Source organism: Squalius cephalus, assembly GCF_949319135.1.
Source record: "Squalius cephalus genome assembly, chromosome: 7".
In the NCBI taxonomy this organism is placed as follows: Eukaryota; Metazoa; Chordata; class Actinopteri; order Cypriniformes; family Leuciscidae; genus Squalius; species Squalius cephalus.
In genome coordinates this window covers 3,685,502-3,710,035 of record NC_137128.1, presented here as the reverse complement: position 1 = coordinate 3,710,035, position 24,534 = coordinate 3,685,502, and the positions used below count along the sequence as shown (strand labels likewise).

Here is a 24,534-nt window from a genome sequence, read left to right as displayed (position 1 = left end):
GGCTCGGTAGAGCTGAAAATACAAGCATTAAAACACCTTTATTATTCATATTAAAACAATCGAATAGAGAGACAGGACAGCAAGTTGTCAATGATCACATTATACGTTTCCACCTTAAATCGCTGACTTCCATTTAGGATCTCGTCATTCTCCGTGGACTCATCTGCAAATATTTTTCTTTTTCTCACCCGTTCTCAGCTGTGTCTCGTGTTGATAGAAATGAGTCACACACTTCATGTCCTGAGATGACTTTTCAAACTGAGAAAATTGATCTCTGAGTGTTGCTACAAACAAATGCAGAGTAATATAAACATAATATTCTGGAATGTGTCATTCTGAGTTTTTACTTTTGAAGGTGGTATTAATTTTAATTAACACAGTTGACCATAATGGGCGAATACACAATATGAAACTATTCACGATATTGTTTACAGGAGAAGTTGACAAGAAAGTATTTTAATAGCCTATTATTTTCAAGAAATCAACAATGAAAAAATATAAGACAGAGAAATAGTCTTTTAGTCACAAAATGCAAAACCATGTAGGTTCAAGTTCAAATGTTCAAAACTAGGGCTGTCAGTGTCGACTATTTTATTTATATATTTTTTGGTCATAAAGATAGATCTGAAGTGAACAATAGCCTTTAGTATGACTTAAATACATATTACAAATGAGGCAATATAATTGGTTCAAATAAAGTAGGCTATTAAAATTAATTAATTATTTTATTTTATTTAACAACACTATTAAAATACATGAAGAAATATATAAACAATGAACATATGTAGGCTATATTATGTACAAATGCCAACAGAGGGCGCAAGAGGGCTGACGATAGCCTAATTGTTACACTTTACATCAAGAGCAGTACTATGGTGACGCATTGCTGCCACATACATATTATTTTCCCCCCTCAATTATCTTGTTATAACGAGATCTTATGTCGTTTAAACGACATCTTTTCTCGTAATAACGTGATCTTATGTCGTTAAAACGACATATTTTTCTCGTAATAACGAGATGCTATGTCGTTAAAACGACATCTTTTATGTTTTATTTTTTTTTGCCTTTATACGGACATGTGTAGGCCTAGTCATGTACAAAATATGCCTTTATCCACATAAAATTGACAGCCTATCGCACCTTTATCACACTTCTACGTTCAAAAAGCTTAAGCAAATAGTAGCAGCCCCCAATCAGGCAAAATGAATCAATGAGGCCCTTTTTTAAAATATAATTTATATAGGCCTATAAGTTTTTTTTTTACATAATATATTATATAGCCTAAGATTTATTTTTGTTAATAGGCTATATCTTCATTACCTAGAGATATAATTAAACAAAAAGTAGTCAAAACACATCTAACAGAACATAGCCTAAGTTGTTTATTTTATACAACATTGTGTTCTTATGTTTAATTAACGAAATGTCAATCTTCATCTTTATAACAGAAGATACAATACAAAAATCTTCAAAATATAGCCATATACAATCTTCACATGTATAACGGATTGTCACCTTATAAACAGTCCTTTGTGGAATAAGCAATGCTATATAGAAATATATGGTAACCAGTATCTTAATTTAAACTTTATTTTATTATTTTATTTGTTAATTAACTAATTATGCTAACTCAACTAATTTAATGTAAAGAGCTGGATACTAATTACTAATTAAATAATGTCAAATATTAAATGTAGGCTATTGATTAGAGTTGCCATAATAGACTAAAGGATTTTTCTTGACTAGTAGTCATTCATTTAAGCAATTAGGACTAATCGCACGTTTATATTCAATCCTGGGTGCATGTAGGCTATAGCCTATATTCCGCGCTCAAGCGCATGCATAAAACTTGCCGCAAAGCACCGGCAAAAGTAGGCTAATGATATAATAAATGTGTCTGAAAAAAATAATGAAGCATTTTAATTGTTTATTAATGAACTAGTCTTTTCTAAATCAGTGTAGGCTGCCTGCAAACATATCTCCATCGCCGCTGTAATTTAGCCTAGAGATGCGCCTTTCATACGGCAGGATTGGTGGACATTTTTTTTATTTATAAACTTTATATAGATAGTTATATTTCTTATGTCTGTGAGGCTTGTCTATACACTGTTTTTCAGTTCATTTTTGAGACTCGCTCCAATTCACAGAGATCATGAAAGCGCGCCCTGTTCGTTTTATTTTATTTTACAAAAGCACAACGTTTTCTTGTTGTTGAGAGTAAAATAAAAATAAATAAAAGTAGCTGCGACTGATGTATTATTCTTTTCTGTATAACCAGAAATGATGGAGTATTTTAAGTTGTTTCCACTGTTGATAGGAAAATGCGAGTGATGGCACCGGCGCCTCCATGTCATGCAGTGCGCGCTCCACACTCCGCACAAACACTCGGATATGCGCTTAATAATAGCGAACATTTATCTGGGTTAACGTTAGAGCGAGCGGCCATGCCAGACTGATAAGTCCTCTTCATGTTTAACAAATCAAATTCTGTTGCATTTTCTTGTGCCAGTTTGAATAGGACGGCTGAAACGCCTATACAGATAAACGTCCTACGCTGGTGTTTTTCTTTAAACAAATTCGTTTAGTCTTTAAAATAAATATTGCTTGTGGGCTAATTAATGCCACAATAATTTGTTTATTTTATTGGCTACTTTTATTTTTCATTTTTGTTTTGCATTAAATATCATTTAAAGGATTTGCTGTGCACCACAATGCCATCCTCCCATAGAAAGACACGTTAAGAGCCAGCTTTATTTTCTTTATAATAAAGGGTTTCTATTGGAAAACGCTTAACGTATTGCATTAAATGCATTGCGTTCATATTCTGGGCTCATCTGCTTTTCTGTAGGATAGTATGGTTTATTAATAAGGTGTGTACAGCATTTGATCTTTATCACTGAAGTAGCCTATTAAGCCACATTAAGCTTTTTCTTTATTATAAGGGTTTTCTATGGGAGGAAAACGCTTAGCCTAATGTGCAATTAAACACAATATTCGTATTCTGGGCTCATCTGCTATGTACAGAATTTGATCTTTTAACATAAATGTCCGTTGGGGGCTGCTATTTCTTCAGCTTTTTAAACGTATGATAAAGACATGATTGGCTATCAATTTTATGTGGATAAAGGCATATGTTGTACATGACTATACATGTCCTTATAAGGCCAAGAAAATATGTCGTTTTAACGACATAAGATCTCGTTATTACGACATAATTGAGTGGAAAAAATATGTATGTGGCAGCAATGCGTCACCGTAGTTTTTCATAAACTTCGACTTATGAATAAAGAATTTTCCAAGCAAAATTATTAAGTTGACTGTACAGAGAAGTTTGAGTCAGAAAAGTAAAAGAAGATATCAAAATTAGATAAATGTATGTTTGAGCCAAGTTGTCCATTAATGAAACACTGTATATCATTCCACAGAGAAGAACTATGTGAACAACTATAGAATAAATGGTCTAACGTTTCCGTTTCCATAAAGCAAAAGCTGCATTTTTCGTCTACGGTATAAATTTAGAGATAATCTTGTTACAGCGGTAATAATGGTGAAAAATTTTAAATGATATTTCTTTTACTTTTTTAATTACAAACAATGTATGTGGGTTACTCCATGCTCTATTCCAATTAATATTTTCATACAAGGGGGGCCATTTGTATCTGGAGGCAGGGATAGATTTTGCACATAAAAGATTTTTTATTAGGCTACTTTGTTGTTAACTTTTCTGTCTAGAAAAGATAGACCATTTATTGAAACACTGCTGTAGAAAGACCAACAAGTTAAAGCCTGTTTATGGAATATTAGCTTCTTTTTTATTAAATCCATGCAATTGGTTGATGACAAATTGCTTAAAATTAAGATACAATTAAACAAAATTCACTTTAAAGAAAGGTTTCCTGCAAAACAAAACTTATTAAGTCGTCAAAATCATGTCTCCCGATATAACCTATTGCAAATCCAATCTTACTCGTGCTATTCACTTTTCTTTATCAACATGGGAAAAATTACATTAGGCTATAATATTGGGACGACGTGTGTATCAGGCACAGGGCCGTTTCTAGCCTTTTTGGCACTGTTGTAAAGTTTTCTTTCATCGAAGCAGAGACCAGGAGACAGTTGGGATCGCGTTCAACAGAAGTTATTCTTTATTGAGAACTCCGCTGTACGTGGCTGCAGTACTTCCAACATGATCTAAAGTATATAAATTTACATGGTGTCTTATAGGCATTTTAGGAGGAGGGACTTTTGAAGGTGGAGACAAATTCAAACAAAGCATGTAAATGAGTATACAGGTTAAGGAACCCGCCCCAGACCGGCAGTCTCAATTTAATCAGCATAACCACTCAAATGCATATGTGCTAATCCAATCAGCCAAACGATTCAACGTCTGGACTGTGGCTCTTGCTCCAAGAGCCATTAAAGACAATAGGTTAGCGTCTCCGTGATCTGACTCATTTAACTTACAAAGGAAAAACAGGTCGGGCAGGAATATCTTGCTGTAAACTCAATAATCACTTTCTCAGTTTAAACTCAATAATCACTTTCTCAGTTTACATACTATCTAAATTAAAACCTCAAATTCTAAAATCAGTATTCTTCACCGTGATGTTATGTAATGAAGCATATTTCAAATAGATTCTTAAATTTGGAATCCTTCAGCACCCTAGGCAAGATTCCTATTGAGTCCTAAGATTCCCCCCATCCAAGTGATCTGTATGCAGACTGGTGTATAGATATATACACTAGTGTCGCCTTGGCTACGGCAGTTCTTAACGAATGCCGTAGCCAAGGCGACATCTAGTGTATATATCTATGCACCAGTCTGCACCAGATCACTTGGACGTGGCTGGTTTATAAGAGTTAAAAACGATATAAATACTTTTCGTTTTCTCACACAAACCACTGGTTTCGTGTCTTAGGGCAGCAATGTGTACTTACAATGGTGAATTGTTTAATTTGGACGATGGGGAATTGTTTTAATTTGGACTCTGTTCATGCTCTTTGAGACAGTGACCACAGACCTGTAATGTTGTAATGTTGTCCCATTTATTTGGATTTCTGACTGCCACAAGAACAACAACAAAATAAGTATTCACTGATACCAAGAAACATACCACAGTTTCAAATAGTCAGATGGCACTTTTTTGATAAAAATTGCTGTTGGAAAAGAGGAATGCCTCGGCACTGCAGTCAGCCATTGACTGACGTGGAAAAACCGATGACACTGTGTCCGGTCTAGAGTCCTAAAGTGTCAGAATCAATGATTCCCTCGATCCCTGTTGAACTGCTCCATCTGGCATGAGTTTCGTCCAAGCACCTGAAATATCAGAAGAAGAATATAGTCTTTTACCTGCCAAGACAATGCTTTTTGTTTCCTTTTACCATTACTATGCCAAACTATGTAATGTTGTGTCAAATTATTATGCACTATCTAAAATTATTTTAGTAGTAATTACAGTCAGTTTGTTATTGCTGTCTTAGTGACGGAGCTTAGAGCGTTCCATAAGTTTACTCATAAATCACTGCACTGGAGATGCTGGAGGGTTTCAGGGTTAGGGTCAGAACTAACTAACTCCCCTCTGGAGAAAAACTAGGTATGCATGTCAAATACCTGTTTACATCCTGTTTTTCGGTTGAAGTCCAAAGTAGTCGATTGCCGAGTTCACGCGCGTGATCATAGGTAACTAAACCTATGCGCGTGAACTCGGCAAACGACTACTTTGGACTTCAACCGAAAAACAGGATGTAAACAGGTATTTGCGCTGGCTTAAATAACATAATTTTTATACATATCTTTCACATCTACTGCAGTCAGATTCACTCGTGTTCACTCAGAAGGAATCACTCACATTTTCTGTGCACTTGTAATGACACATCAAGGATGTTAAGAGGCTAAAAGCAGGTTTAAAACTTGCCCCATTGAAGTCAACAGGGTGCAAATTTTAAAAATAGAATAACTCGGTGTAGGCAACACTGATTTTTGTCGTTGTTCTCTGTATTGACAGCACTCCAAATGTACAAAAAAATGAGCTCAATGTTAAAATTGACCGGAGTTCTCCTTTAACTCTGCAGTGTACACGGACATCTCATCAGTCAACCTCAAACTAATCTGTTTTTTAAATTGAGGAATATATACACCTAATCCAACCTTTTGACTGATAGGTTCCTTAGAACCATCTGTAAATATTTGTAATGCTGAATAAAATGTGTTATTTAAAAAAGCTTTAACTTCATTTCCAATGTTATCCTCTTTGGACTTATCTAGTAAGCTCAAATCTACAAGCGGTTCAGGGACTTTCCATGGTGGAGTATCAGTATCAGTGTATATTGGGACAGAAGATCTTGTTGTCCATGCAACATTCCTTAGCCCATACTCTGCTCTTCCATCCAAAACTGAGTCCTCCATCATATGAGTATTCCCAGCACTCCTCCAATACTTTGCGAGTAAGGTGATTATTTGCTGATTGTTGAAGATTTACCCAGTATGTAATTGCCAGTTTTTCCCTTCTAATATCTAGAGGCATCTCTCCCATTTCTACTCCAATTGCATCTACAGGGGATGTTTAACTGCTCCACAACATATTCTTAGTGCTTTGGATTGAATTATATCAAATTTTTTCATTAAAGACTTGGTTGCCGAACCATATACAATACATCCATAATCAAAGCAAGAACGAATCAATGCTTGATACATGCACAACAATGCACTACGGCTAGCTCCCCAATTGTGAATAGCAACCGTACGCATGCAATTTAAGATCTTTTTACACTTTGACTCAATTTTACTGATATGACATTTCCATGTTAATTTTCCATCAAACCATAATCCAAGATATTTAAAAACAGGTACTCTTTCCAATGTTTGTTCATACAACTTCAGATCTAAATGTTCATTCCTCTTGTTCTTTGTGAATAACATATATTGTGTTTTTGAGACTGAAAACTTTAGACCCTAATCCAATGACCATTCTTCCACTTCTTTAATTGACTCCTGAATGCCTTTAACCACATTTTTAATATTACGGCCTCTCTGCCATAATGCTCCGTCATCTGCATAAAGAGCCAATCCTTTTCCTGGTTTATTAACTTTATCAAAAACATCATTAATCATTAAATTAAACAATAATGGGCTAATTGCACTACCCTGTGGAGTTCCATTTAGAATGTTATAAGGAGCTAATAATTCTTCCCCAATTTTCACCTGAAAAGTGCGTTCAAATAAAAAATCTAAAACCCAAATATAAAATTTTCCACCTATTGCAATTTTATTCAGTTTAATTAGCACACCTTCCCTCCACAAAGTGTCATAAGCCTTTTCTATGTCAAAGAAGACTGCAATCATGTACTCTTTCATTACAAAAGCTTTTTTAACTTCATTTTCAAATAATACTAAAACATCTGCTGTAGACCTACTTTTACTAAAACCACTTTGAAATGTTGATAACAATTCCCTTTTCTCTAAAATGTAATTCATTCGCCTCACAATCATTTTTTCCATTACTTTACATAGTGTAGAGGTAAGAGCGATGGGTCTGTAACTACTAGATTTTGTTATATCTTTCCCAGGCTTAGCTAGAGGGAGCACAATTGCCGTTTTCCATTGCTTAGGAAGGATACCCTCATTCCATATATAATTATATAAGTCCAATAATGCTTCTAATGCTTTTGGTGATAATTTCTTTAAGATTCTATAACTTATCATATCTTTTCCTGCTGTGGTACTCTTTGAGTTATTAAGTGTGCTTGCTGAAAGCAGCACACTTATTGTTCTTCTTACAGATGGTGGACAACCAGAATGAGACTTTTACCGCCGCCGTTCCCGCGGCGGCAAAATTGGGATGTGTATTTGCTGCCTTTTACCGCTGAGTGGCGCTGTAATCACAGACTTTGAAAAGTGTCCGTTTATTCTCTTTATGACGTAATCTGCCCCGGCAGTAATCTGAGCTGAGGTCACAGATAAATTCAAGATAAATATTGTGGTTAAACGAATTCAAATTCATTAAATTTAAACAAAGTAGACACACGTTAACATTGTGTGCCCAGTTTTTCTATAATTTAGAAAGGCTATGTCAATAGGTTACTTGTCATTTACTTCGTGTTATTTTAATGTGTTTGTAGATTTATTAACTGAAACATAACAGTGAAATAAATTAAAATAATTTACCGTAAAATTTAAACATTTTCAGGACTTGCAGTTACTAACCGATGTTAGTCGGTTTAAGCATTCTTTGTTATATTCAGAAGAACTAAATAGCCTTACATGTTACAAACTTTTAAAACAGAGAAAATAGTAGACCTAGGCTATACAGACTATAGCTCTGTGGTCAAAGCATTAAAAATAGCCTCTCGGAGCTTCAAACGATCTGAGATCGAATCTCATTGTAGCCGACAGTGTTTATGTTTTTCCGTTCTTGATGCTTAAATATACATCTGTTTATTAAAGTCAATCATCTTGTTTAATTATCAAGTGTACATTACAACATAAATTTGCTACATTCCCGCTGCAAAGACGACACATCTGATGAGGAAGACTGTCAGTCGATCGCACCAGAAAATGAAGATGATGAAGCTCGTCTTTAATCTGCTAAATTATTTTTTTGTGTGTGTGTGAATCATTCACGAGATTGAGATGACTGACAGTGATACCCGGCCATAGCAACGGAAGACATTTTTCAAAACAGATCGAACAAATCAGAAAAATACTTTCAATACAGTATTGCTTTCAATTAAAAAATAAACAATGAAAATGTAAAAGAAAAAGAAAATTAATTAAGTTTGAAAACCCATCGCACATTTTAAGATATGAATAAAGTGTCAGGACAGTTTATTTATTTAAACAGGGTTGCATCGATAGAGTTTATTCCCTTTGTGATGCAAAATAAGAAACACAGAATCTTAGGCCTATTCTTGCAACATTTTAAATTTCTATTGTCAAAGAAATTGCAGCTAAATTAAAAAATTAAAACGGTACAAAACGAAAAAAGTTCAAAGCAACATAAATTAAGAACAGGCGTTTTTCTTTGCCTCTCTCGCGCTGGATATTTTTTTAGTAAGTTTGGTCTCCCTCACTGCGCGCGGCGGGTCTTTCTCGAAATTAAGCATTTCAGCGTAAAAAAACACCATACAGCTGATAATACTGTATATGTCGCTGTGTGTCATCCACACAAATCACGAAAGAAAAAACTGTAACAAAAAGCTTTTGTTCCTTCAAAGATACAACATGCCTTGCTGAATTCACCTTACAATAAAACGAGGTGGTTCGCGAATTAAAGAGCTCTGTATCTGCTTAATTGAAATTGTTTGTGGAAAACCTTTAAATACAATCAATAAAACTACAATATATAATTTAATAAGATATAGGGCCTACTGTACATAGGCTATGGACTTTTGGAGATTTTGAGATTAATCCTTAAAAGAATTTTGCCTTTGCCTGCTCATCAGGCTGGCTCCGACACTCTCCATATGAAAGACGGAACATTAACACCTCTGTCCTGCACCCCCACGATAAAGCAACTATTGCCTTCTCCAAACCCCCCACAGGCTAGCTGAGTTTACAAAACAAAACAAAGAGTTTGCCACTCGTCGTGGTGTGCCAAAACACTTAATTATAAACTTCAATATTTCATTCAAAACAATCTCAAAACGCTTTGTGACATTTTGAAAAGCCGTGGATGCATTACTGCCACTGGAACCATGAACGCAAATACTGGTTCTGATTTTATTGTTTGTCGTTTAAACGTCATATATATATATATATATATATATATATATATATATATATATATATATATATGAATGATTATAGGCTACAGAAGTAAAGTCATTGTATAATATTTGTTCCTAGTGTAAAATGGAAATGCATGGCGATTTTATTTTGTAAGTAGGCTATAAGCAAAAAACTATGTTTTAGAAGACAAATCTCTCTGCATCAACAATAGACTATAAAATACATTAATAGGCTAATATAAATATACCAGTAGTCCAAGGTAGTTTGGGATTCGAACCCGTGTCATCTAAATGATCGTAACGAAAGTTCAACCACTCGGCCACGATTCACTCGTTGCGAAACGGCCTAACAGTCCAGTGTGTGTTCGCTCACACGAGCGAGAAGCGCTCTTCATTCAAATGAACGCGTTTGTCGAACACTAATTCAACATGCCAGAATAAAACCTGGCTTTAGAACAATGCATAGCGCCACTCGTCGTGGTGTGCCAAAAAATGACAATAATTTAGTTTAATTTATTTCAGTGTTAATGTTTGAGTTAAAAAAACAAATTAAATTAACACAAAGTCGGGTATAAGAGTCCTTTAGGCTACGTAAAAAAGCAAAGGGCTTACAGTCTTAACATTTAGGCTACTTTGCTTAAATTCGATACATTTATTTTCAGTAGGGCCTAATAAATTTGTAGGGATGTAATTTCAGTATGCTTTACCAACGCTATGTATTCAATTAAAGTTCCAAGAGGTCTGGTCTCTATATTTCCTTCCCAGCTGACACTAATATGCAAGTGCACAGCAAAAATCACAACTTGTGCTTGCTGCTAACGCAAGTTCTTTAAGGTGTCTCAACTATATACAGTCTACCCAACAGTGTGAATTCGTTACAAGGTTTCATTTAATTAAATTAATGTGCAGCAATTTGTACAAATAGAGTCTATAGGCCTACTATACTGTTGTAGACATTAAATAATCTCATTTAGTATCATATTGTTAAAATATTATAATGTTGTTTTTTTCCATCTATGTTGAATATGAAAAGTGAACAGCACGAGTAAGATAAGATGCATTATATCGAGAGATGGATATGGAGTGCATGGGTCAGACATGATTTTGACCACTTCATTAAGTTTTGTTTAGTAGAAAACCTTTTTTTAAAGTGAATTTCGTTTTCTATAAATTGTATCTTAATTTTAAGCAATTTTTCATCACCCAATTGTCTGGATTCAATAAGAAAGAGAAGCAAATATAACAGACACTAATCATGGAGGCGCCCGCGAGGTCACTTGCATTGCACGTCAGCTGGAGCGCATCTCATCCTCCTAATTTAACGAAACTCAGCGTATGCCTCACACAGACATGATAAATACATCAAATACACAAAGCTTGAAATGTCTTCAAACGAAATAATTCAAAACGAAAAGAAAAAAGGCTACTCTGATTATGTCTTTATGTGCATTTCTCTCTAGGTGCGTTCACTACAAATATGGCGATCGTCAACTTCATCTTTGCAGTCGACACTGTCAGAAAACACTAGTTTGTTGATAAAAATCAATGCACGCATCACCGGATTTACAAATAGGCCTACACATCTTGCTTGTTGCACGAAATATTATGTTGAAATAACATTATTATTAATAATACATCTTTTAGAATATTTGATTAAATGCTGATTGTTGCGCTTGTTCAATTTAATAAAATTAAAACTTTAATTGTGATAATTAAAATAATTTAAAATTAAATATTTAGTGGCCAAGTTTTGCTAATTTATTATATAGGCTATTATATGCCTATTGCCTATATTAAGTAGCCTAGGTCATATTAAGACAAGGCATATATTAAGTTATTTTGGCTGTTATGAGAAAAATAAATCTAATGAAACCTAAAATCTAAATCTAATAAATTAAAAAAAAAAATCTAACGCCAATTCAACATGCCAGAATAAAACCTGATTTTTGAACAATGCGTAACGCCACTCGGCCTGGTGTGCCAAAACACTACATTTTAAACTTCAATGTTTAATTCAAAACAATCTCAAAACGCGTTGTGACATTTTTTTAAAGCAGTAGCCTAGCCTATATACATTATGGGCATTGAAACCAGGATTAAAACGTGTTCTGCGTAATCTCTCAAAAATTATGCCACACTACTCCATGTATTTTTTTTTTAAGGACTGCTTTTGAAATCACTATAAATTACTGTGCAATTGTATCGCTCACGAGAGCTCTTCGTTTATCTAATTCCTCAATAGAATAGTAAAAATATTCAGCGTCATTGCTCCTAATATCATCTCTATTTTTAACTTTTGATTCTATTTTTTCAGCTGTAAAATTGATTCTATCTTTGGTTCTATTCTGTTGTAGCCTAATAGGCCTATTTATATATATGAAAAATATGCCTATTAGGCTTAGGGTTTTATATTTAACCCACTTACATTTTAAAATACGGCAATTGCTGCTGTTTTGCACAATGTCCCTTTGCGCCACCTGGCGGTCATTTCGGGAACGACTTTGAAATGCGGCTGGCGCGGCGGTAATAGGCATTCTGGTTGTCCACCATCTGTAAGTTTTCTTCTTCTTCTTATTATTATTATTAAGTGTGCTTGCTGAAAGCAGCACACTTATTGTTCTTCTTAAGTTTTCTTCTTCTTCTTCTTCTTCTTATTATTCCCGGGAGAAAAATTTTGGCCAGCTCCTGCGCCTAGGCCCTTTGAGACAGAGACACCGTTCCAACTTTAAAACGTTCGGTCAGTACCGGTGTAAGTTGCTCGCGAAGATGACATCACAAGTCCATGTCGTTCGTCCGCCATAGTGGATTGAACAGAAAGCGAAACTAAAGTTTCACAGGTCACAAATTTGGTCCAAACTTCACGAAACTAGACGTACATGATCCTTGGACCAAGCCTCACAAAAGTTACTAGAAGGATTTTTGATTTTCGGAAGCGTTTGCCCGTCACAGCCAAACGAAATCAGCGGCGTAGTCGCCAAAACAGGAAGTAGTTCATATTTCAGGAACTCTATCACGTATCGAAACCAAACTTTGTACATTAACTCAAGACTCCAATGTGAGGATGTACAAGATAATTTTTTTTTTTTTTAAATCCAAAATTTTACATAATTTGGCAACCCCCCCCCCAGCTATTTGGTCAGCTCCTGCGCCTAGGCCCTTTGAGACAGAGACACTGTTCCAACTTTAAAACGTCCGGTCAGTACCGGTGTAAGTTGCTCGCGAAGATGACATCACGAGTCCATGTCGTTTGTCCGCAATATTGGATTGAACAGAAAGCTAAACTAAAGTTTCACAGGTCACAAATTTGGTCCGAACTTCACGAAACTGGACGTACATGATCCTTGGACCAAGCCTCACAAAAGTTACTAGAAGGATTTTTGATTTTCGGAAGCGTTTGCCCGTCACAGCCAAACGAAATCAGCGGCGTAGTCGCCAAACAGGAAGTCGTCCATATCTCAGGAACTCTGTCACGTATCGAAACCAAACTTTATACATGAACTCGGGACTCCAATCTGAGGAAGCACAAGATCTGAATTTAAAAAAAAAATTTTTTTATTTCAGGCTAATAGACAAACCCATTTACCTATGTCTATGCAAGAGTTTCCTCACACTTTTAATGTTAATGCATTTAGACAGTAGGTGGCACTGTTGTATTACATTTCACAGAGCTGCCAAGTCAGTGTATATACTGCATTCGTTTTTACTAGGTTTGTCTTAATAAATGCAGGCATGAATTTCGTTTTTTGCATTGGTCTAATTTAATCATCATCTGTATTTATTAATATATACAGATTTGTATGCATGAATTGTGCATTTCCAGTTCTCAAAGCAGTTAATAAAAAAATAAAAAAAACTTTATACAAAATACATCATGCTCTTCTTCGCTAACCGAACAAACAGTTCATTGTCTGTGGCTGTGTTTGTGCGCACGGGAAATATGCTGCGCATAACAATAGAAAACAAGGAGAAACGCGCAGTCACATGCTCAAACAATCAACAACGTCGCTCTAGAGGTGCGTTGTGGACTGCGAAGTGGACTTCACAGGGTTTTCCGCCATCTTAAGTTAGATTCTAATCCGAAGGGAGCGAACATGTTCAGTTCGAAGGGCACGGCCTAGGGAATAAGGGAACATCGATACATCACTTCACAGGAAGTGGAGAGCGATGATCACCCAACTGTCATTTCGCGCACCACGTCATCACCAGTCAGAACGGTCATAACTAACGATGGAGGAGTTTACGTATGTGTGTAAGTATTCATACATTTCGCTATTGTTATACAAATGACAGTATTTTTAACGGTTATTGTTGTGAATATTACATATACTATTTTTGATGATTATAATTTACCTTAGTGATTGCAGCCAGCTTAGCTAGTTTGTGAAGTAAAGTGATTTTATTTTAGGTAGTTGTAAAATAGTGCAATATAATTGTAAATATATAATATAATAATAAAAAATAAAATATGAATGTAGTCCTATATATATTTATGTTATATCATAATCTGCGCGACTCCGTCGTTGACTTTCTTTGATGACATTTGCAGGGCGTTTCAAATGAGCGGGTATTGTCAGTGAAGTCCACTTCAACTGATATACCGTGCTCAGGGAGTAGGGGAGCAGTGAACACTGCATATGGACCCTGTCGAATGGAACGCACATTAGATGTGTAAAAACAAGTGGAAAGCGCGAGGGCGCCGCTGTCTCCTTTCCACAAACGCTTGTTCTCCTGTGGCGTCTGTCGTTGCTATGCAACCGTGAACTGCGCTCTCCATGATGACAAGAGCTGTGTCTGAAATCGCTCCCTATCCACTATATAGTGCACTATTTAGGGTGTCGGCCATTTTGTAGTGGTGTCCGAATTCTGAGTGAATGACATCATTCCCTACATTCTTCACTACTTTTACCCACAATCCTCTCTGAATTCAAGTGTACATAGGATGTAGTACACTTGCTGAGACACTATTTCCCACAATCCAACACAATAAGGCGATAGAGCGCGAATGAAAAATAAACAAAAATGTCACCATGGCAACGGTGCACGCGAGTTAGAAAACAATCATTTATAAGACCAGACGCCTGGTTATTTATTTATATATACCGTTATATCTATATTTGAATAAACAAATGTGTTGTGTAGTGTTTTGTTCTCTTTTATTTTCACATATAAATGTAAAAAGTAAATAAATATGACAAGCAAGTGTTTTTATTATCTTTTTTTTTTATCAAATAACGCAATAAACGTGAAAAATACATACATACAATTGTTACATACAATTCATACAGCCAAAAAAAGGAAATATTAAAGATGGGTAGGTAATGTTTATGACAAATTGTCTGAGCTCTCTGGCGCGTGATAATTATGTCAGCGTCCGAATTCTTTGCTGATGTAGTGCACTCAACTGCCATTCACTATACGGGATTAGTGAACGAGTGAGCGGTTTCAGACACAGCTAAGGAAGTGTCAGCAAAAGATTAATAGATTTCAAGCCCTTGCATTAGCTTTACTACTAGATATATGTATGGAGATGGAAAATAATAAGGCGCCCTGTACAGCTATGATCAGCTGTTCGGCCGAGCATTCAATGTTGTTACGCTGCAAGCTGATGGTTCGTTGCTGCCGCGCTCTATCACTCGCACACCATAAAGAGCTAATAGTTTTTTAATGTTTCAATTTCGTGATTAAAATGACATAATTTGGAAGCGGATCATTTCTTCACAAACAGCTCATTATGACTCAATGTTAGAATGCTGCACCTACACTCGATAGTGTGAATAAGATCAGCGCAACGCAGACCACTGCATTGACAGGGTAAAACATATGATCTGTCTACGGCCAGGGCTCAGCGGAAGACAGAAAATGCCGGTCCAGCGCTGATTGAGGAATTAAATTCAAAAATAAAAGACAGTTTTACATATTTTTTCTCGCATTCTCGCATTTTTTCTCGCATCTCGCATCTATCCACTACCTGCTAACGTTAGTGCACTGCACCCGAGCAAGCACACTTTGCAGTTCCTCCGGAAATGCATTTTTCTAGTTATTATTATTATTCCCGGGAGAAAAATTTTGGCCAGCTCCTGCGCCTAGGCCCTTTGAGACAGAGACACCGTTCCAACTTTAAAACGTTCGGTCAGTACCGGTGTAAGTTGCTTGCGAAGATGACATCACGAGTCCATGTCGTTTGTCCGCCACATTGGATTGAACAGAAAGCGAAACTAAATTTTCACAGGTCACAAATTTAGTCCGAACTTCACGAAACTGGACGTACATGATCCATGGACCAAGCCTCACAAAAGTTACTAGAAGGATTTTTGATTTTCGGAAGCGTTTGCCCGTCACAGCCAAACGAAATCGGTGGCGTAGTCGCCAAAACAGGAAGTCGTCCATATCTCAGGAACTCGGTCACGTATCGAAACCAAACTTTGTACATTAACTCAAGACTCCAATGTGAGGATGTACAAGATACATTTTTTTTTTTAAAAATCCAAAATTTTACATCATTTGGCAACCCCCCCCCCAGCTATTTGGCCAGCTCCTGCGCCTAGGCCCTTTGAGACAGAGACACCGTTCCAACTTTAAAACGTACGGTCAGTACCGCTGTAAGTTGCTCGCGAAGATGACATCACGAGTCCATGTCGTTTGTCCGCAATATTGGATTGAACAGAAAGCTAAACCAAAGTTTCACAGGTCACAAATTTGGTCCGAACTTCACGAAACTAGACGTCCATGATCCTTGGACCAAGCCTCACAAAAGTTACTAGAATGATTTTTGATTTTCGGAAGCGTTTGCCCGTCACAGCCAAACGAAATCAGCGGCGTAGTCGCCAAACAGGAAGTCGTCCATATCTCAGGAACTCTGTCACGTATCGAAACCAAACTTTATACATGAACTCGGGACTCCAATCTGAGGATGCACAAGATCTGAATTTTTTTTAATTTTTTTTATTTCAGGCTAATAGACAAACCCATTTACCTATGTCAATGCAAGAGTTTCCTCACACTTTTAATGTTAATGCATTTAGACAGTAGGTGGCACTGTTGTATTACATTTCACAGAGCTGCCAAGTCAGTGTATATACTGCATTCGTTTTTACCAGGTTTGTCTTAATAAATGCAGGCATGAATTTCGTTTTTTGCATTGGTCTAATTTAATCATCATCTGTATTTATTCATATATATAAAGATTTGTATGCATGAATTGTGCATTTCCAGTTCTCAAAGCAGTTAATAACAACAACAAAAAAACAAAACAACACTTTATACAAAATACATCATGCTCTTCTTCGCTAACCGAACAAACAATTCATTGTCTGTGGCTGTGTTTGTGCGCACGGGAAATATGCTGCGCATAACAATAGAAAACAAGGAGAAATGCGCAGTCACATGCTCAAACAATCAACAACGTCGCTCTAGAGGTGCGTTGTGGACTGCGAAGTGGACTTCACAGGGTTTTCCGCCATCTTAAGTTAGAGTCTAATCCGAAGGGAGCGAACATGTTCAGTTCGAAGGGCACTGCGCACGGCATAGGGAATAAGGGAACATTGATACATCACTTCACAGGAAGTGGAGAGCGATGATCACCTAACTGTCATTTCGCGCATAACGTCATCACCAGTCAGAACGGTCATAACTAACGATGGAGGAGTTTACGTATGTGTGTAAGTATTCATACATTTCGCCATTGTTATACAAATGACAGTATTTTAACGGTTATTGTTGTGAATATTACATATACTATTTTTGATGATTATAATTTACCTCAGTGAATGCAGCCAGCTTAGCTAGTTTGTGAAGTAAAGTGATTTTATTTTAAGGAGTTATTTTTTTATTTTTGTTTATTTTTTTATTGTTGATGTTTACACATCTAACGACCCTGTCGAATGGAACGCACATTAGATGTGTAAAAACAAGTGGAAAGCGCGAGCGCGCCGCTGTCTCCTTTCCACAAGCGCTTGTTCTCCTGTGGCGTCTGTTGTTGCTATGCAACCATGAACTGCGCTCTCCATGATGACAAGAGCTGTGTCTGAAATTGCTCCCTATCCACTATATAGTGCACTATTTAGGGTGTCGGCCATTTTGTAGTGGTGTCCGAATTCTGAGTGAACGACATCTACATTCTTCACTACTTTTACCCACAATCCTCTCTGAATTCGAGTGTACATACGATGTACACTTGCTGAGACACTATTTCCCACAATCCAACACGATAAGGCGATAGAGCACAAATGAAAAAATAAACAAAAATGTCACCATGGCAACGGTGCACGCGAGTTACAAAACAATCATTTAACCAGACGCCTGGTTATTTATTTATATATACCGTTATATCTATATTTGAATAAACAAATGTGTTGTGCAGTGTTTTCTTCTCTTTTATTTTCACATATAAATGTAAAAAGTAAATAAATATGACAAGCAAGTGTTTTTATTATTATTATTTTTAATCAAATAACACAATAAACGTGAAAAATACATACATACAATTGTTACATACAATTCATACAGCCAAAAAAAGGAAATATTAAAGATGGGTAGGTAATGTTTATGACAAATTGTCCGAGCTCTCTGGCGCGTGATAATTATGTCAGCGTCCGAATTCTTTGCTGATGTAGTGCACTCAACTGCCATTCACTATACGGGATTAGTGAACGAGTGAGCGGTTTCAGACACAGCTAAGGAAGTATCAGCAAAAGATTAATATATTTATAGCCCTTGCATTAGCTTTACTACTAGATATATTTATGGAGATGGAAAATAATAAGGCGCCCTGCACAGCTATGATCAGCTGTTGGGCCGAGCATTCAATGTTGTTACGCTGCAAGCTGATGGTTCGTTGCTGCCGCGCTCTATCACTCGCACACCATAAAGAGCAAAATGGTTTGGAAGTGGATAATTTCTTCACAAACAGCTCATTATGACTCAATGTTAGAATGCTGCACCTACACTCGATAGTGTGAATAAGATCAGCGCAACGCAGACCACTGCATTGACAGGGTAAAAAATATGATCTGTCTACTCAGCGGAAGACAGAAAATGCCGGTCCAGCACTGATTGAGGAATTAAATTCGAAAATAAAAGACAGTTTGACATCGTTTTTCTCGCATCTCGCATCTATCCACTACCTGCTAGTGTTAGTGCACTGCACCCGAGCAAGCACACTTTGCAGTTCCTCCGGAAATGCATTTTTCTAGTTAATTACTGTTTTTAATTCAAAATAACTAAACTCGTCATCCAAAATACTATTAAAATCTTGCTTTTTCTTTCAAGCATCTCCATAGATATTCTTAATTTGTTGTCGTCTTGTTAAAAATGTATCATCTAAATGTTCAATGCGATGAGCTTTAGCAAATGTTTGAGCCAACATAGTAGCCTTGTCTTTATCTGTGATAGCTACCTTCCCATTTTCCTCCATTACAGGTATTTTGTTTAAAGCTGTCAATTCCATTCATCTTTTTAATCATACGCCAGACTGCATTTATTTCGGTTTCCCTCCCTATTGTATCGCAAAAGTTTTGCCATGCTGTCCTTTTTGTACTTTTAATAATCTTTTTAACATAAGCCCTTTTTCTTTGATAATCTATGACTGCTTCTGGGGTGAGTGTTCTTTTTAAAAACTGAAATGCTTTATTCCTTTCTCTGATTGCTGCCGAGCACTCCTCTGACCACCATGGCACATTCTTTCTTGTACTTATACCACTTGATAGTGGGATAGACTGAGAGGCTGCAAAATAAATGCCATTCACTACTTTATTATATCTGTCATCAGCACTACCCTCTACTGATAGATCTTTGAATTGTTCTTCACATAACATTTGAAGTTTTCCCCAATCTGCTTTCCTATATATCCATCTTACACCATAATTACATTTTTGTAGTTGAATCTTATTTTGAATTACACATGTCACTGGAAAATGATCACTTCCTATATTATCCTTAGATATTGACCATATACATTTACCAGCTAATGATGCTAAAACTATTGTGATATCCAAACATGACATTCCACCTCTTGCTATGCCTATTCTAGTTGGATTGCCATTATTTAAACATACTAAAAAGTTATCTTCCATGAATTATTCTATTATTTCTCCATTTTTATCTGTACTCCTGCTACCCCAAATACAATTGTGAGCATTAAAGTCACCACATATAATCATTTTGTTTGCCTTTTCTCCCATGGCACTTTTCAGGATATCTATTGTTAATTCTGATTTCTGATTATAGAAATTTAACACTCTGATTACCCCCTGTGTACCCATTAATTCTATACATATGCTCTCTGCATTACCTTCATTATTTATTTGTCTATATATCACATTTTCTTTTATGAATGTTGCACACCCTCCACCTCTAACATTAATCCTGTCCTTCCTTATTACCTCATAGCCGTTCAGCCTAAAATCTAATGACTTGCATAACCATGTTTCTTGTATACAAATGATATCAGGAGATTTATTCATATCTGCAATATACTTTTTAAACTCCTGTCCATTAGCGATTAAGCTTCTGGCATTCCAACGAAGCAACAGGAAAGACATGATAATGTTATATATCATTACATTGAGATGCATCATAATTTGTTGTTATACTACCTTCTGTTCTCCCTTCTTTATCTTTATCTTTATCTTGTAGTATCTTGTGAACTTGCTTTGCTGATATACCGATGCAGTTCAAGAATTTGTTTGCACATTCTACCACAATTTTTATTTGATCAGATCTTCTTTCTACCTGCCCAGTGCCATTCACCACTGCACAGATAAATGCCACAAAATCTGTTTTGCTCATGTTAATGTTGTCATTTGAGTCATTCTTTATCAAGTTCAGCTGTTCCATTGACTTGTCATTCTGAGAGGTTTGTTCCGGTCCAATATGTATTCTTGTATCGTCTACATGTTTCACTCTACGAGCTGCTTCTGCATATGTTACATTCTGGGTGGACTTTACCTTTTGGATTTCACGAGCCTGTTGCTGTACTGGACATCCTGCATATGCAGCGCTGTGCTCTCCCCCACAGTTGCAGCGGATGGCGCTTGAGCGCTCCTGTGAAGCACACTATAGAGACTATTTTTTTCCCGGGTGCGATCAAGCGGGTAATCCATAGACCGGAAGTTGAAGCTGGCCGCGTGCTGCCATCTTGTAGCAGAACTTCACTTGCATTAGCATTCCATTGACTCCCATTCATTTTGGCGTCACTTTGACAGCAAATAACTTTACATCTGAGGCGTTTAAAGACTCCATTCGACCATTATATATTTCTAAAGAAACACGACAATGTATAAAGGGCTCCATTACCTTCTATGTTACATTATGGTCCCGTAGAAACAGTTTTTTGTAAAAATAGGCTAACGATTGCGTCATAACCACTCGACTCTCTGTCGCACAGTAGAGAAATTACCGTACAGACAGGAGGAGACAGTGATGGAGTACTCGAGTCCTGGACTCGGACTCGAGTCCGACTCGAGACTCCATTCTCTGGACTCGTAACTCGACTTGGACTCGCGGACTGATGACTCGTCTCGTACTTGGACTCGGACTCGAGGAAATATAAAATCGGACAAGACCGGCCGTGATCTATTTTTGCCCTCACAGACACTGCTACCGCTTGCTCTCCTTGCTTGACAACACACTCACTGACGGGCTAAATGTTGACATTTGGAAAATGCATAAAGATGTGCCCCGGATCGTGAAGTTCGCCTACACAGATTTTGCATCTAATGCTGGAAAGAGCAGCGCTAAATGTTGTGTGTGTAATCGCACAATTGTGGAAAAGACTGGGACAACTTCAAACTTTAACAGACATCTGTCACGGATGCACCCAGAAAAGTAAGTAAAATTTGACTGATCATCCAAAAATGTATTTAAACAATTAAATAAATATAATCGTGCCACAGCTAGTTGACAATGATTTGAACTAAGGTCAAAGACAATTCTAGTGATATTATACACATTTCTAGCTGCAAGAAAGTGTGCCTGAAAAATGTTGCTTGATTTGGCTTAAGTGTATATAATTTCTCCCGCTAGGTACCAACAATACTGTGTAGCGTTTATACGCCCACGTATAAATATAATTAATTATTATTCATAACGAATTATGAACAATAATTAATAATTTAATTATTTTCATAATTTACTGTAGCAGAATCAATAGTATGATCATTTTATCAGTTCATCCAACGAACAGAAAGCATAACCAATTATTAACTCTAGGAAATATAATATCTTCCTGGCCAAGAAAGAATAATCCCCTAACAGTAAATTAAGAAATAGGGTAAAAGCATAGGTAACTTTTGATCGAAGTTCAAGACAATAAATTTGATAAGCACATACACAAGTAATCTCTTTTCAAATACAAACAATACTTTATTGATTATATACTAACACATACAGCTAATCTCTAACACAAACACACACACACACACACACACACGTTCATACGAGTTGCAGAAAGGAAGAGAGTGAGGAAAGAGTGGGTTTAAGAGTGAAAGGATGAAATCGCACGATTCCATATGCACTTTGACATGACCTGAACGAACCATCAATCATTAATTTAACCCTTCTATCGTTTCTTTGACAGGTTATTAAATTTATAAATACACCAGTGCAGCTTTTAGTCTGGAGGTACTTGCTTGTCTTTGCGTTCCTTTTTGGGAATTCCCTTCGTTGCGTAACAGAGGGTTTCCCCGGGTTCGTTCGTCGGCTGTGGTCTCCTTGTGCCTGGGTCTGCGGCGTTCCAGTCACGTGTTGTGCTGGCGGATGAATTGAAAGTCTTTGTCTGAAGCTGGCTTTGCAGAAGAAACGTGGCTCGAAATCTTGTCGCAAAACTTAACTTAGAACCGAGACTCACAACGGAAAATAAAGGAAATGATAACTCAGAAAAGAAAATTTAGACGAGAGTAGTAAGATGGCTTGAATAAATCTAACCCCATCTGATCTTAATTTGGGTTGGTCTGCTCCTCAGTTACATGGTTACTCTGGTTCAGATCTTCATCTTTTTCTGCCCATCTCTCTTGAGAGTGATAGCAGAGCCTTTCTTGCAGAGAGCGAGAGCACAGAGAGAGCTTCGAGAGCAGCGAGAGAGAGAGCTTAGTTTTTGGGTCTAAGGTTTTAACTAAAAGTTTGTTCCCCCTCTTGAAGAGAGCGGACCAATTAGACACTGCCTTTGTTTGCAAAGTCATAAATCATGTCTTCCCTGGGGGTTTAAAGACCAGATGCACTGTTTAGGCATGATTTCTAATTAAAAGAAGATCAAAACATATTACACAGATATCATTCAAGCCATCTTTTGAATCTCGGGCATACGATCATACTGATATGAAACACAACACACTCTCATTCAAACGTCTATCAGTATAACACTTACATGAATTATATGGGATCATAACATATTATCTTATTAAATGTTTTTCAAGACCATGTCATGTGACTTTATTTTGATTTGACGCTAAGATGCTTCTGATGTTTATTGTCATCTTCTAACCATCTATCCAGTATATTGTCTCTATTGTTTTGTGGTGCAAACGAGCCCCATTCAGTCTCAGTCTCCCCCTGCACACATTCACACCTCTCCAGCCTGGTTATGGCTCTAAATATGCATTTCTTTTGTCTGCATTATAGTTACTAACGACTGGCTATTCACATGCTATTCATAGGGTTTCAATCCCTAATTTCTTTTCTCAAAGTTCACCTCACATTTTAAATAAAGAATAAAGAACATTCTTGAATAAAGAAACTTTCAGTAAGCATTCAAAAAAACATAAAAGTATAACTTCTAGGTTGCAGGTGCACCTAGGGCTAGCTAGCATGTTAGCTTAGCACACCATCAATACACGACCATTTATGAGATTAAAACCATGTTTGTGCTCCAAACTTAATTTATAACGCAAGTCGAGTGTTTTAAATAATCTTCTGTGATCTAATTTGGCTTCAGATAAAAAAATCAGACAGAAAATATACTATTGTATACTGTTCTGCACAATGATAGTCTATATAGATTAGCATTACATTGTAAATATAATCTATTATTATGAAAATACCTGGCATGTCTTGAAAAATACAGGTAACTCAAATATCATTGCAATCATGTTTATTATCTTCAAAACCTCTTTATCTGCATTTTACAGCGCGAACTCTGTAGCTTTGTGTGTATCAGTGACGTCCTGGAATGTCACATGATCATGGCTCTTCTTCATGTTCCATATATGGACAATTATTGTGCATATAGCGCCCTCAGGCTGTTGGTATGGATTGAAAACACAGTATCAGAGTATGCAAGCGCTCATAATGATTACATCGACGCATTTGGGTATAAATTCAATAAATATTATTCCTGTCTATAGAAATATGATGTGGATCTATGAGAATATATCAATATTTCTCCAAATCTGCACATTTTTGCAATAGAATCTGTCTGCACCCCGCAAGACTTCAAGTTACGCCCACTTCAAGTTACGCCTACTTCAAGTTACGCCCCTTCAAGTTACGTCACGCCACAAGTCACGCCCCTTCAAGTTACGTCACGTCACTTCAAGTTACTCCCACTTCCGCGATATGACGAGATAACATCAAATGACCACGAGAGCGAAAAGAAAAGTATGCGATTAGTTCCGTATGCTTTTTACTCGATCTCGCACAAGTTTAACTGAACATATTCAAGTTAACTAAACTGACTCTTAGCTGTTCAAGAACAATGACATCTGCAAAATGCATGTTTTTGTCTGTATACAGACATAATAATATAATAAATTTGTCTGCATGTTTCAATATGCATTAATGCCACTGCCAAGGTATTGATATGTATTGCTAGAA

At 36.6% G+C, this 24,534-nt stretch overlaps 1 long non-coding RNA gene across 1 annotated transcript in view; it reads left to right on the top strand.

Annotated features, from left to right (window-relative positions):
* LOC307161648 overlaps window positions 1–24,534 on the top strand; it is a 360,858-nt gene that overhangs the window by 40,301 nt on the left and 296,023 nt on the right. The gene's annotated exons all lie outside the window — the stretch shown is intronic.